The following is a 13,982-nucleotide window of genomic DNA, read 5'->3' on the forward strand; positions in this document are numbered from 1 at the left end:
CACACGTGTAGATGTCTGAAAATGTCTGAGCTGATCCTCTCCTATCTCACCGCGCTTACTCATCCGGGCTTTAAAATCATCGGGATTGTTTTAGAAGGAACACATGAGAATGCACCAGTTCAGGACATGGCAAATGTAACATTCAAACAAAACAACCAGACATCTCCCTATGAGATAGAAAAGGAAAGACTGTCGTAGTTCTGGCAGCCTCTGTGTTAGCTTTGAGCACAGAAATCAGCAAAATGAGCTTAAAAAAATGTTGGGATGATTTAATATTACTTGTGTTATTGTTGTCCCCACTTTATTATCTTTTAGCCCTAATAGGGAACCCAAGCCCTATATGCAGATAAATCCCAATGACCAAAATCAAGAATTTCTTCTTTTTCTGACCTTTCATTATGATTTCTTGGAAATTATAGCTGAAGTGTGCATTCTTGTGATTGTGAGTATGACTAGAAAGTTGTGCCTTGAACACCCACAATGCTTGTAGATTCGCTCCAGTCTGTAGAAATAATTTTCACAGACTCTTTCCTGTGAGCTGCAGAGAGACGTTTTTGGGGAGAGGTAGGGAATCAGTAATATAATCTTCAGCCTACAGTACACGCCCCAGTTGGGTCGGGTTTTGGCCCTGTACAGCTTGAAGATAAGGCAATAAGATTTGCTGCTTTTATTTTCCTCGAATTTTAGTGATTCTGTTTGTGTCGTGTTTTTTAGGTGGGAGAAGCAAAAGTGGGTTCGAAAATTGGTTTTATTAGTCCCCCTCTTTTTTACTGTCCAACAAGAGATCACTGGAATGAGTACTGTAAATTTAACTTAGTTGCAGAAGTTTATAAACTTATGAATTCACAAAAAGAAAATCATCTGTTCAGTTTGAGATGTCTAAATACTTTGTTGCACTCTCCTCTTAATGTCTCCTTTTCTTAAAGGAGAGAATCGAAGAACTCTTCCTATCACTAAGATTTCTGTATTAAGCAAAACAAAGCATATTTTCAGATGTTTTATTCAGCTAAAACTTCTGACCTAATGTTCTGTAAAATATTTTATTATTAATTTTTCAAAGGAGTAACTGACAGGTATGAAGCATGGTTATATAGATCAACAATACTCACAGTAAATACTTACATTCCATATTTAATGAACTTTTTTAATATAATTTGAATTTTAACTAAGTGCTAGAAGCTCTGGACTAAGTGTATCTTGACAACATCAACTTGTTAATGCTGGGATTCATTACTTAAGACTGAGTCCCTGTTTCTCAAAGTCAAAATTATTACTTATTCTTTATTTTGGAAAATGTAAGTAAAATTGTGAGTAATAATAATGAAAAAATTAAAATGCTAAGAACTGTACGTCATGTACAAATTGTGCAACAGAAGTTCAGAAGATGGAATGAGCCCAAATTCAATGGAGCCAATGAAGCGAAATGATTTATGCCAGACATGAATGCGGATCATTAATATTACAGCAGAATTTCTATCTGCAGCTTTTCAGGCCGTTTACAAAGGCTTTGATTATTATTTCTCTATGATTGTTGATTTAAAAAGGTAGAATTTACTCATTTTGTCACCCTAGAATAAAGTGGTGAAAATGGTATTTAGACCACCCTATACCATTCTGTGCCCTGCCCGTTTCTACCGTGCCTTCTCCCCCAGAACTGGTCTGTGGCTACGCATCCATCCGAGTAGCTATGGATATAGAGATATGGGTATCTATGAATACATACGTATATTTATATATCCATTCTATCATCACCTTGAGATCCTGTGCAGATTTTTTTTCAAACTCTCAAGAATTATGAGAGTGATTTTTTGAGTCAGGCTCCACCTACAAATGAGCATATCAAAATGTCTGTGAGAGACTCAATTATGAACGCCTTACCATTTTCATCTTTGTTCCTCCTTATTTTTAACTGAACCTTTATTTATTTTTAAATGAAGCACTTTTGAGAGCTGAGAAAAATTTAGTTAAATTACTGTGGAAGGGAAATAAGCACATTACATTTCTCTTATAATTATTATTTACTGTTAGCTATCAGCTCAGGAAGGGAAAGCCTCCCTTAAGCCTCCTTTTCCAGAGATTTCAATATGAGGACTGGGTTTGAGCCACAGACAGTGCAGAAATAAGGACACACTCTTTTGGAAAGAGAAACACCTTGCTAATTGTTTGGGTTTTTTGGGGGGGGGGGGGGGGGGGGAGAATTAATCTTTAATGAAAGAAGTATTGGTAGGTACCGAGAAATTGCAACTATGGAAACCTTACTTTAATAACTGTTTTCACCTTAAAGTTTTATTTGTTTTTTTTTTAATTTACAGCCTTTGGAATATATGTGGTGTGGGGTTTTTTAGTGTTTTAGTGCTTTCTTGCCTGCACTTGACTAACCCACTGCCTTTATAGCCAAGTACTTATAGAGGCTAGATTCTTATCTCTGACAGCTGTATTAGGGAGTGACGTATTGGTTAATGTCTTTTTAAAATTGGGTACTTTTATTTTCCTTTAAAACCAGAATACACACTTGACTCTCACTTGCTGACTTTCTTATAAATCCAAGATGAAAACTATAAAACCACAGAGTCTATGGGGCTCGCTGGAAACAAACACAAAGCTCATAGACTTTAATGGATGTTAATTGTGTGCAGGAGTAAACCAGAGCTTCAGGGTTTAATTTTTTTGTTTGCTTTTTTGGGCACTGTGATGTTTTACTAATATCTTTAGCTTGGTTTCCTAAAGAGCAAGGGCCAGGGGCTGCCTGGGGGAAGCCCCAGCCCTGGGCATCGTGCACCTCCATGGGGACAGGGATGGCCTGAGGCCAGGCTGGGATGTCAGCCCACAGGTGGGACTCAGGATCAGGCCCAGTGAGGGGAACCAGGGTCAGACACAGCCCCGGGACTGGTAGGCAGGGCCATGCAGATGGTTCCTGTTAAATGTTATATTGGTATTCAGCATTTGTAGAGAACTGTGAAATTATCCTGCTACAGATGGTCCATGGAAAAAAAAAAAAAAAAAAAGAAAGGAGAGAAGGGTGGAAAGGAAAAGAGCGGAGAAAGAAAAGGTTAAAAGCAAGGAAAAAGGCAAAAAGCAAGAGAAGGGAGTAAGAGAAAAGAGAGAGCACAATTTCTGTTTGAATATTGAGATGACTCCTACTGCTCAGCAGCCTGTCCTAGCAGTGACCGAGGCCAGCTGAGAGTGTCCCGTTGCCTTTAATAAGGAGGAGATCAAAGTCTACTCAGCAATTGCTTGAGAAGCTGTAACAACTGAAGGGAAGAAGCATGAGTTGCTAAACGAGTAAAAAGAATTGTCCTTAGAAAGAAATGAAGTAACAGGCTGAATATTGTTTTGGTTGAATATTATTTGTCAAGATTTTTGAGATGCGGGGAGGGGAAAAAGCTGTGACATTCTTTAAAGGTCAGAGAGTTGAATTTAAATTGGGAAAACTAGAGTAGACTTTGCAGGGTTGTAATGAAAGGGAGTGAATGGGAAATGAAGGAGAAAAAGCAGAACAAATGGGACTAAAACTGCCTGGGAAGGGCTGTGGAAACTTTCCGATACTTTTTTTTTTTCCTTCTGTTTGCATTGGGATGTCTGGAAACCATCCTGGAAGAGCAAGTACCATAGTACTTGGGTTACTCACTCCTGTGACGGACACTGGAAATTTGAAACTGTCTGATTCAGACGGGAAATTTGAGTTTCAGCTTTTAGCATGTTTTAAAAATATCCTAGCAACTTTGTAACTAGCTGTTTTTAAGTAGGTCACTCCCTGACTTCTGTTTTGACTCAAATTTTTTATTTTGTCTTTATCAGAATGGACTAGAGTTGAAAATCAGCACTACTGGCAATTCAGCAATAAGTCTGTAAGAGTTTTATCAGTGTGAGTAGGACAATCTTTAAAGATATTTATCACTAGGAAAAGGCAGCTCAATGACATTATCAAAGCTAATACTAAAATGTGGTAAAGATGGATTTTTCAGCAGCGATATGAAGGGAAACAAAATGTAGAAGCAAGAAGATTAATTTAAGCATAGCTGTAATAAAAAAAACCCATATTGAATCTGAGGGAGAGCTAAAAATTGCAAAATGGAGCCTGTTTAAAAAATAAATGATGTTAAATTCATGTTTTATGGGAGTTTCAGGTAGTTATAGTACAACTTATGGGTACCATCATCCTGAGAACATGAGATCATTTATCCGAGGGTTTTGATGAAATTATGGCTTTTATTCTGCAAAGCACCGTAGCATTTTCTTTAAAGTTTTGCTACACCGAAATCCAAAGGTCAAGGTATCACCAACAAAAAACATTTAATATATTATGAAGAAAAGGTATTTTACAAAAGGACCAGAGAATACCCAACATTATGTTCCACTAGTGCTTGGTTTGATCCAAAGAATTTTTAACCAGACAGACTGTGTTCAATATGCAGAGGAATACAGTAAGAAATCATGTAAGATATATTATAAAACAATTAATTGAGACCCATAAGAGATGAATAAATCACCATGGTGTCTAAAAGCTTAAATACTATTTCTTTTTTTCTCCACTTTTAGAGTTTAAAAATAGAATATAATACTAAAGGAGAATATAATGCAATTGATTTAAATTTCCAAAGGCTTTTCATAAAGTCCTGCATACAGCTGTTTGGAAAATGGGTAACTATGGAGTGAAATGTTAAGGCCTTTGATGGATTAAGAGCTGGTTACAAGGCACAAGCAAAGCATAAATGACCATTTCTCGGCAGGCAGAAAGATAAATCCTGTGATGCTTCAGGGGTCAGCGCTGTGGTTGGTGTCTAACGTATGAATTACCAGGTGCATAGACAGAAGCAAAATTTGCCAAAAGGAAAATACTGCTTTGGCTGGTGGGAGTAGGGGAGTTTCCTTATCAGAAAGACAACACTAAAAGATAATTTTGTTTAATTTCTCTATGTAAATGGAACAATTTAAACTATATTATCTACAGTGACAGGGAGGCTCCGAGCTAATTCATCCTCTCAGAAAAAATATGGCATCATTATGGGCAGCTGGGCAAAAAACTCCTTTTCCATGCACAACAGCCCTCACATCAGTGTTTAAGACGTTAGCCTGTATTTTAAGGAGGATATTCACTGAATGCCCCAAATAGTTGTTTCAGCTTTGATCTCCACAACCTAAAGATCTTCCAGAAATGGAAGAAGGTCAAGATAAGGATGACAAAATTAAAGAAATGTGGGAATTTGGCGGCAAATTAACTCCAGGAGAGTTTAAAAAGATTAGGGTTATCTGTTTTGGATGTGTCAGACACCTTGCATGATAAATAGTAAGTTAGTATAATAGAAGTGCCCATTTTCATAAATCATTATTACTTAGTCGCTCTTCAGATCTTTTCTCAAAAACATTTTGTGTTCTTAAGAGCCATTTTTTTAAAGTAAGGAGGATGGTTGTGGAGGTAGAAAAAAAATTATACCAAGTCTAGAAAATACAGGCAGAAAAATGCAGTGAATATTGACTAGCTCCAACAGAATGTTTTGTGAATATAAGTGTGAATTGTACATAATCTTTTAAAATAAAAACACTGGCATTCCTTGCATCCCCTTGCCTACACACACCTACGTACAGATATACACAAACTTATAACTAAAGCCAAAAAGGGTGTTTTGCTTGTGTTATATAAGCCATTTTGTGTCCAACAGCACGCAACTGTTTTCCCGAGGGGATTTTTTGAAGAGCTGCAGCTAGCTTTTATTTGAAATATTAACCTGAAGGGAGTTCCGTTTAGTAGTAATAATATTTTGGGGGTACTCACTGGATGTAGTCTCTATTTGCACAAGTAGGCAGGAGAATGAGTGAGACATCTGAAACTGGTGAGACGCGTATGTCCCTGCAGCCGTCATTTCTTATCCTTCTTTGTACACTTCGTGACGTACCCTTTCATTACATGATTGCCCACTATGCTGGCCACGAGGCACCTCCCTGCAGACGCCGCTTACCTTAGTTGTCCCCTGACATTTTATCATTCTGCGAATGACAATTCAATCAGGACAAAGTTTGAAGGTTTGTTCGGTTTGGTTTGTTTTTTTTTTTTTTTTTTCCTTTTATGTGTGTCCATATCTCACAATATTGGTAATGGAACTGCAGACATCCCATTAGTTTCTATAATGTCCAGCTCACCTGTACTGCACGTGAGCAAATCCAACATTTCCTGACAGTGTTGCATTACCAAGTCTATACTGCATAGCTGGATATACCCACAGATAAAGTAGGAGCCTTCTGTGAAGTGCCCGAAGACTTACTTAACACATACGGGCCAAAGGGTCAGCACTTTGCCATAAATTCAAGGCACCCTGAGAACATTGGTTTTACAGTCCGTGGCTAAACCGGTGATGCAGTGTATTGGCAGTGAAGGCTGATTCTTCCTGAAAGTCTTGTGTTTACTGCAAAATGCTATAGGGTATGCATATTCATCATTTTACATCTATCCTTTAACCATTTCATTGGGGGGAAAAGCTAACTGGTAAATAGCAAGAAGAGAAAAGATAGTCTTGTGCTTTGGACAGCGATGTTTCATCCTTTTCTATGCCATAGCACTTAAACCAGCATGCTGCAAATTTTGCCCTAGTTTTGCTTTTCCTCTTTCCTGAGCGACCAACGTGAGACGCATAGGGTTTGATAGCCAGGACTGATGAGGAGTCACATTTTTCCTTATGAGTATTTAGCTGTAATGGAAGTCAGTGACGGCTTCTCTGAGCACAGAACGGTAAACCCTCTGAAAACCCAAGCCAGTGATGTAAACCACAGCCATAATTATATATGGGCATTTCTTCATCCACGGCAACCAAAATATTATTAATATATGTATGTGGATGCATGATATGTCTATGCACACCATGTGCTACGAAGATACATAGATGGAAGCATACATCAGCCCAAGCAACAAAATATTTAAATCAAATCTGCTTCTTGGAAAACCAGTTGGTCTAACATTGTTATATATTGTACACTATTTCAGCAGAGGTTTATAAAGCTTTTTATTTTTAATTAGTAATATAATAATCATGACTGAAATGTTGCAAATTATTATATGATATGAGACCAGGGTTTAATAAACATTTAATGAAATATTTAGAATCTTCTGATAAGGAATTTACAGTTCTTCTAGAAACAGACTTTGACAAACACGTCAAGCTAAATGAGGTGTCATGTTCGATTCCTTATTCATCCTTCAAACTAAATTGAGAAACTGTGCTGTCTTCAACAGAGTATGTCAGATACCCCATAGGAATTATTTTTTAAATACCTGTTTAAAATACTTAAACTTCCCAGTAGTAGACTACATTCTTTCCTCAATAAAGTAAAATAATGAGTTAATAAATTTAAAAAAAAACAAAACAAAACAAAACAAAAAAAAAAACTAGAAGAAATTTCATTCAAAACTCTGAAATTATAAGCTATAGCTTTGTGAATTTGCTGTACTAAAACCTCTTAAATCTGGATAATGGTTGGGCTTCTTTCCTAACAGAGCATCATTTTTTAAAATGTAGTGGGTCATTCATGGATTTCTGCTTTATTAGTCTCCCCTGATAACTCTTAGCTTACAATACCACCAGTCATCCTGGATAATTTTCTTGATTTATGTGACATACACAACTGTGATGACTAGTAGAAACACAGATTCTCTGTGTGAGATTTTCGGGGATCCTTCCTTCAACTTTTAGCAGTGAGTGGTCCAAACCGTTAGACTGCCATGTCATTCTTGAATAATCTTACCCAAATCAGACCAGATTTTTACAGCCACTTAAGGGCTATTTTGACCAGATGATTGGCACCTCAAATTGTGTGTCTAGTCTCTACGAATGTGGCATAGAGAAAATAAAATTTCTGAAGGGCAAGAACAAATGCTTAAGTGAATGTAGAGCTACGAAGAGCTAGCCAGAGGGCAAAGCTGAATTTACCAGGGAGTATGAGATTATTATTTATTAGTATCAGTTATGTCTCTGGAGCTCAAGCATCTGGTTTGTCTGAGGACAGTCTGGCTCCAGAGAACAACCTCTGGTCTTTGAGAAGGGTGATTCCCTTGGATCCAAACCCCTGGATACTAGAAAGAGTTGAGTAGGTGCTTGTCTCTTTAAAATGAAACTCTGAGAAGTAGCTCTACTGATGCCGTTCAAAACTAGTCTTCTGGCTAGAAAAAAATGCCCCAAAGTTGAGATCTTTGGGAACCCTTCAGTTCCAGTGAGATTTGGATGGACAGTAGCCACTTTTTGCTCAGCCAGTGCCCTCCTGGGCACCCTTCTGATTTAGAGCCAACAGTGTTCTAGGATTTGGTGCAAGAATGGGATTTATTTATGCCTAAACTTGGTCATCCAAAGCAGACACCTGGTCTAACCCAGTCATCTGTCCTCCCTCTCTATTCAGTGGGCAGAGGAATATCAGAATTTGATTCAGCTGAACTTGAACTTCTTTTTTAAAGTAGGTGTGATTAATTGTCTAATGGAAACATCTGTTGTTCTCCGTTTGGTATAGGGAAACATCGATTTCTAACTTTCAGATGTATGAAGTAGGATGAAACCAGGCCACATTTCCTAACTCCCAGTGATACTACTAAGAATTAGAAACCCGTGCACCTGGAGGGACCTTGACCTTTATTGCTTTTTTGTGTCTTAATTATCCCTTTCTAGATTTCTGAACATTCACATCTACTTAAGATTGTGAGGAATTCAAGTTCCTAAATAATAAGGCCATAAAAGCGCATTAAATTAGCTAGGCATTCATTTAATCTTGCATATTAATGAAACTTAATATTCTAATGCTATGAACAATAACGCCCAAACATTTTAATTTTTTTATCTCAATAATTTTATTATGTAACCTAACTTTTCCCTATCTATCAGTGATCTTATTGTTCCCATATAACTGACCAAAATTTGCAGCTATGTTTTTAAGTACAAACATTGCACTACAAACTGATTGCCATAGGAGAAAAAGTCAGTAGAGAATATATTTTTAGGAAATAGATAATTACTTGATAATTTTAGTATGTAGGAGATATGGGTAGGGTGGCAGAAAAACAAGAAAAGCTTTAGAGAAAATATTTTCTGTGCGGAGCAGGGTAGTTCACAAGAAAATACAGGTTGTATCAAGGCATGAATTAACCCATGGTGATGTGCTAGTTTTCTGTTATGCTGATAGTAAAATAAAAAAAAATATTAAAAATTAATCAATAGATGAAATAGAAGTAATTTTAACTTTGTTGTTTCCCACTTTTTCTCCAGCAGCAATTCAACCTAGATTTTGTTGGCAGTGATCTCACTTTCAATGCCATTGAAAACTCATCTACAGAAAGGCTTCAAAATCTTTATTTGTTAGAATGACAAAGTCAGTAAATTAGAAGTGTTGCTATTAACTTGGGACCTGATTCTGTCAACATTTATGCAGGTGCCTAATTAATTCATGTAGTTAGACTGAGAGATGTTAATGGATCACATTATTCAGTCTAAGCGTATGCATAACTGTTTTCAAGACCACAGCTCAAACTAAGAAACCGATATTTAATTTTTCCCCAAAAGTATTGATTTGCTTCTGAATCTGAAATTCATAGCCAATCTTTCTGTGCATAATAAATGAATCATTCTCTGTCTGATGCATTTACAAGTTTCAACTCCAGATACAGATTTTATGCCTTTGCTTGAATTTTGTTTGTAGCTATTTCACTGTCGGCATAGGAACATCCTTCTTTGTACAGTAAATGACAGCTAAGAAAGACTGGAGGTTTTGTGGGTGCAACTGAGTTAGGTATTTCCCCATACATCACTGTCATGGAGCTCCTCAAGTGTGGCCAAATAACCTTAACTGGAGAATAATACAGTTCTTAACTCAATTTCCAAAAACTCTACTGACAACATATGCTTCGAGAAACTATAAGTAATAGCAGATATTAGTTTAAGATGTTTTTTCTTGCTTGTCTAATAAAAAACGAGTACTGATGTAAAAATACAATTGGCAAGCAAGCAATTCATCGTATAGATTAACGGCTATTTCCATTTTGAAACAGTAGATAATATTCACGTGTAAATATGTAAATTAAGAACTAAACCGTAGCCAGGTCTGCAAGGTCAAAATTGTTGAAAGAAGCTTTCACACCCAATGGGCAGTCCCCATGGTAATACATGTGGTCAAAAATGAGTACTTCATGTTCACCAAAACAAACAAAATGTATCTTTCCATCTCCTCCACATGGCCTGATGCTTATGAATCTGCTACCGCTGCTGCTTGAATGAATGAATGGAGTCATGACTTGGCATCTTTCGAGTGCCATAGTGAGAAAAATGACCTGTGCGGCTTCGATCTGGAAGATTATTGGTGTAAGTCTTCATTGACTGAGCTGAGAGACTTAAAAATTTAGGTAGAAGGAGAAAAAATCCCATACAGAGAGCATATGGAAAAATATGGAAAAGCCTGTCATCCTTTGGCAATTGAGCTCTGCTTTGACCTCTACCTATTTGTCCCTCTTGCACATCCATTTCAAGCAAAGGGTAGTTGTAAGTCCAATAACATTGTTTTAGTAAAGTAATGTATGAGTTTAAAACATCTCTCAGAAATTAAATGTTTATTTCTGGTGAGGAGTGTTTCTTATTGTAGCACATTTTGCAGGATCTGGTGCTGAACGAAGACCCTATAGCTGCCTATTATATACTTTAACAACAATTGCCTTGATACCGGGGGGAGTTCTGATTTAGCAAGTAAATAATCTCTTAAAATATTTCAGTTCTATATCTCCCTTGTAGATCTCTGTGCCTAAGACTACAACTTCAGAGGGTCTGCTTGTGACCAGACTAGCATAACAAATACAGCAGGTATCCCTGACTGCTTTTGCTGTGTGCTTTCATATTCGTAGGTCAAGTAAAAAAAAAAATGGAAAACAGTAATTGTAGCCAAAATATAATGTTTAGATGTTACATGTAAATTACAATATACCTTGCAAGAAGAGAAATGAATTGCAGTCGTCGACTAAAATAAATATCTTTATCTTCTTTTTTGAGGAAAAAATTCTGAGCAGTGAACTCTATGAGGCTATGAACGATTTCCTTGAGGAGCTGGTGGCAGTTCCTTCATTTGAGTATTTTAAACATTATTCAGAAATAGCTTCTAGATAAAGCGTATAGAAGCATTTATGTTATTTGGACTAAATTATGTTATTGAAACATAGAAATATATGTCTGGATACAAACACAAAACGTGTTTTTTTTCAAAAAAAAAAAACATTTTCACATCTTTCTTATACACACGCCACAAAAATCTCAGTCAGGTACTTAAAAAGTGAGCATAGTACTCCAACTAGGGCCTCACTGTGCAACTTCACAGTATCTTCTCTCAAGTCTTTTTTTATATATTGTAATAATTCTAGATTGACCCTTGCCATTTTTTTACAATAGCATCACATTGTTAGACATATGGCAAAAATCCATTTGACTTATCTTTCTGGTTTGACAATGTACCACAGGTAATTATTGCTTGAGATGCTTTTTCTCATGAGTTCCATGTCCACCTTACAGTAATTTAATTTACATTTCTCTTGTTTTGCATCTAAGAATGTCATGTGTGGCCATCTCAACAATCTTACCAAAGCCAAGCTGTATCATATCTACTGCTTCTCCCAAGCCACTAGCTAGCTGCCCTGTCAAGGAAAATATTGTAATAGCTTGATGCAACCTATTTTGACAAATCCGTTGCCTTTCTGACATCTGCTCATTATTTACAAGATAATTAAACATTAATTGCTTTACATCATGTTTCATTTTCTTTCTGGGTACTGAAATTAAGCTGAATATCCTGTAATTCTTCCTTCTTTTCTTCTCTACCTTTATATAAATACATAAGTGCTTTTTCTTCTTTTTCTAAATCCCTGGAACTTTCACTGTTATTGTTTTTCTTGAGTTCTCAAAGATGGTTCAAAAATTGCTTTGATTATTTTCTTAAGAACTGCAGGGTAAATTTTATTATGCTCTGTTAACTTGAAGACATATTTAATAGACACATTTCTTTATGTCTGTGTAGGTGTTCTCCAAACTGCCCTTTCCTAATTCAGGTCTGTTGCACTTACTACTAATTATGTTAAATACCTGACTACCTCTGCTATTTAGGAAATTCCAGACAGAAATTTAAGGACCGTAAAAATTAGGGTTCTTTGCCTCCTTTTCTTTGCCATTTTTGCATCCTAGCTTTACTTGTTTTATCCCTATGACCCTAAATAATTTTTCTTTTATTCTTTATGTTTATTTGTTTTCCTTGTATTTTTAATGATTGCTTTTTGTTTTTCAGGCTAAAGACTTCCTTATGCAATCATATTAGTTTCCTACTACACTTTCAAGTGTTCCATTAATTAAGATAATTTGATATATGCATTTATTAATACTCTTTCCAAAACTTCCAGCTCTTTCAAACTCCCTTTCTACTTAAAATGTTTCCCCTCTGCCTTGCAATGTTTTGTTAATGTTTACTTTTTTATTGTTGCTGTCACTTTTTCCTGTTTTCTCCAATATATCCCAAGCACTTATTGAACATTATCTGCATGAAAGATACAATTCTGTTCTTTCATCTGTGTACATGACCAAACATATATATATATATGTTTATATATATGTAGGCAGAATAAACAAGATTCGAATAGAGATATCCCTTTAAAGGGTTCCCCTTTAACATCCAGTAATACTTAAATGCCAGAAACAGAAAGGTTGAGCTTGTAGTTTCTGCCAGTTGTTCTTCAAAATGTAAACTAGTCTTGAATCATGTCTTTCTGTGTTTTTACTTTAAATCAGATAGCAAGTAAGATGCATAAAACATAGTTTTCATTATGAGTAAAATATATTTAAGGACATTCAGTCAAGAAGAAAATGTGGTTTCCTACCGCAGTGAAAGTTTACTTCCTAGGAAAGATTGTCTCTGCTCTTGATGAAAATGACATTGGAAATTCCTCTTTGTATTCATCAGTTGGGATCAGGCTACCAAAAAGTGTATTAAAAATAAGGTCTAGGGAAAAAATGATAAAGAAAGATAATATTATAACAAAAAGGCAACTGAGTTAGGAATCATCTTTTCCTCTTCTTCCAATTATAGTACCAAAATAATAAAGCCAATGGTACATGATTTGGATACCTAGATGCTAGAAGAAGGCAAGTAATAAAAATGATGTGAATATAATAAAAAGATTGCTGTCTATAAATCTTAAGCTTGACCCAAGTTCCTTAAATTTGTAAGAATTAATCCCAATGGATTTTGTATCCAGGTTTCTAATGAAGCATTGGTCCTATTTGTCCTGTAGTATATGAAAGCCCAGTCCTCCAATATTAATGTTAAAATATTGAAGAATAGGAGTAACTAAGTACAGGAGTATAGTTGCATTATAATTAGTGGGACCTGATGTTCATGTTCCTGTTTGTAGGATTTGGGTTTAAGTTGTGAGAGGACTGATTTAGGGAACATTTATCTTTCTGCGTATGTGGTATGCAGAAAGTGATTATACCTTCAAAGGAATCCTGTGTAAAATTTGAAAAAAAGCCTCTGGTTACTTCAAGGGATGCCTTTAAACTATTTACATAAGTAAATAATTGCTTTAAGATATGTATACAAAAAGCTCATATCACAGTTTATAATACTGTTAGCTAATATCTATGCCTATTTTTTTGTTATATACATGATGATAGAGAAGAAACAGAATGTCCATTTACGTACCTTCACAAAAGTCATTTGCTAGATTTTGCATTCTAAACCTGTTTTGTCCCTTATACAATTATTATTATTCAATATGAGCTAAACTGCAGTTAGTTATCTAAATTAGTAGGCATAATAGCTGTATTTTGCTTTAATCATTTGGTATAAATATGTACTGTGTTCATTCCAAGTTGTAAAGGTTTTAAATGTACTTTGCTGATAGCTCAGATAGCTTGCAGTCTTTTAGAAGTTAGGAAATCACACTTTTTAAAGGAAGTTTTACATTCTTTGTTGTGCAATTGGAGGAG

The 13,982-nt window shown here is 35.8% G+C and overlaps 1 protein-coding gene across 2 annotated transcripts in view; it reads left to right on the forward strand.

Annotated features, from left to right (window-relative positions):
* CTNNA2 (catenin alpha 2) overlaps window positions 1–13,982 on the forward strand; it is a 534,072-nt gene that overhangs the window by 471,830 nt on the left and 48,260 nt on the right. The window lies entirely within an intron of this gene.

The sequence above is a fragment of the Mycteria americana genome, chromosome 4 (assembly GCF_035582795.1).
Source record: "Mycteria americana isolate JAX WOST 10 ecotype Jacksonville Zoo and Gardens chromosome 4, USCA_MyAme_1.0, whole genome shotgun sequence".
In the NCBI taxonomy this organism is placed as follows: Eukaryota; Metazoa; Chordata; class Aves; order Ciconiiformes; family Ciconiidae; genus Mycteria; species Mycteria americana.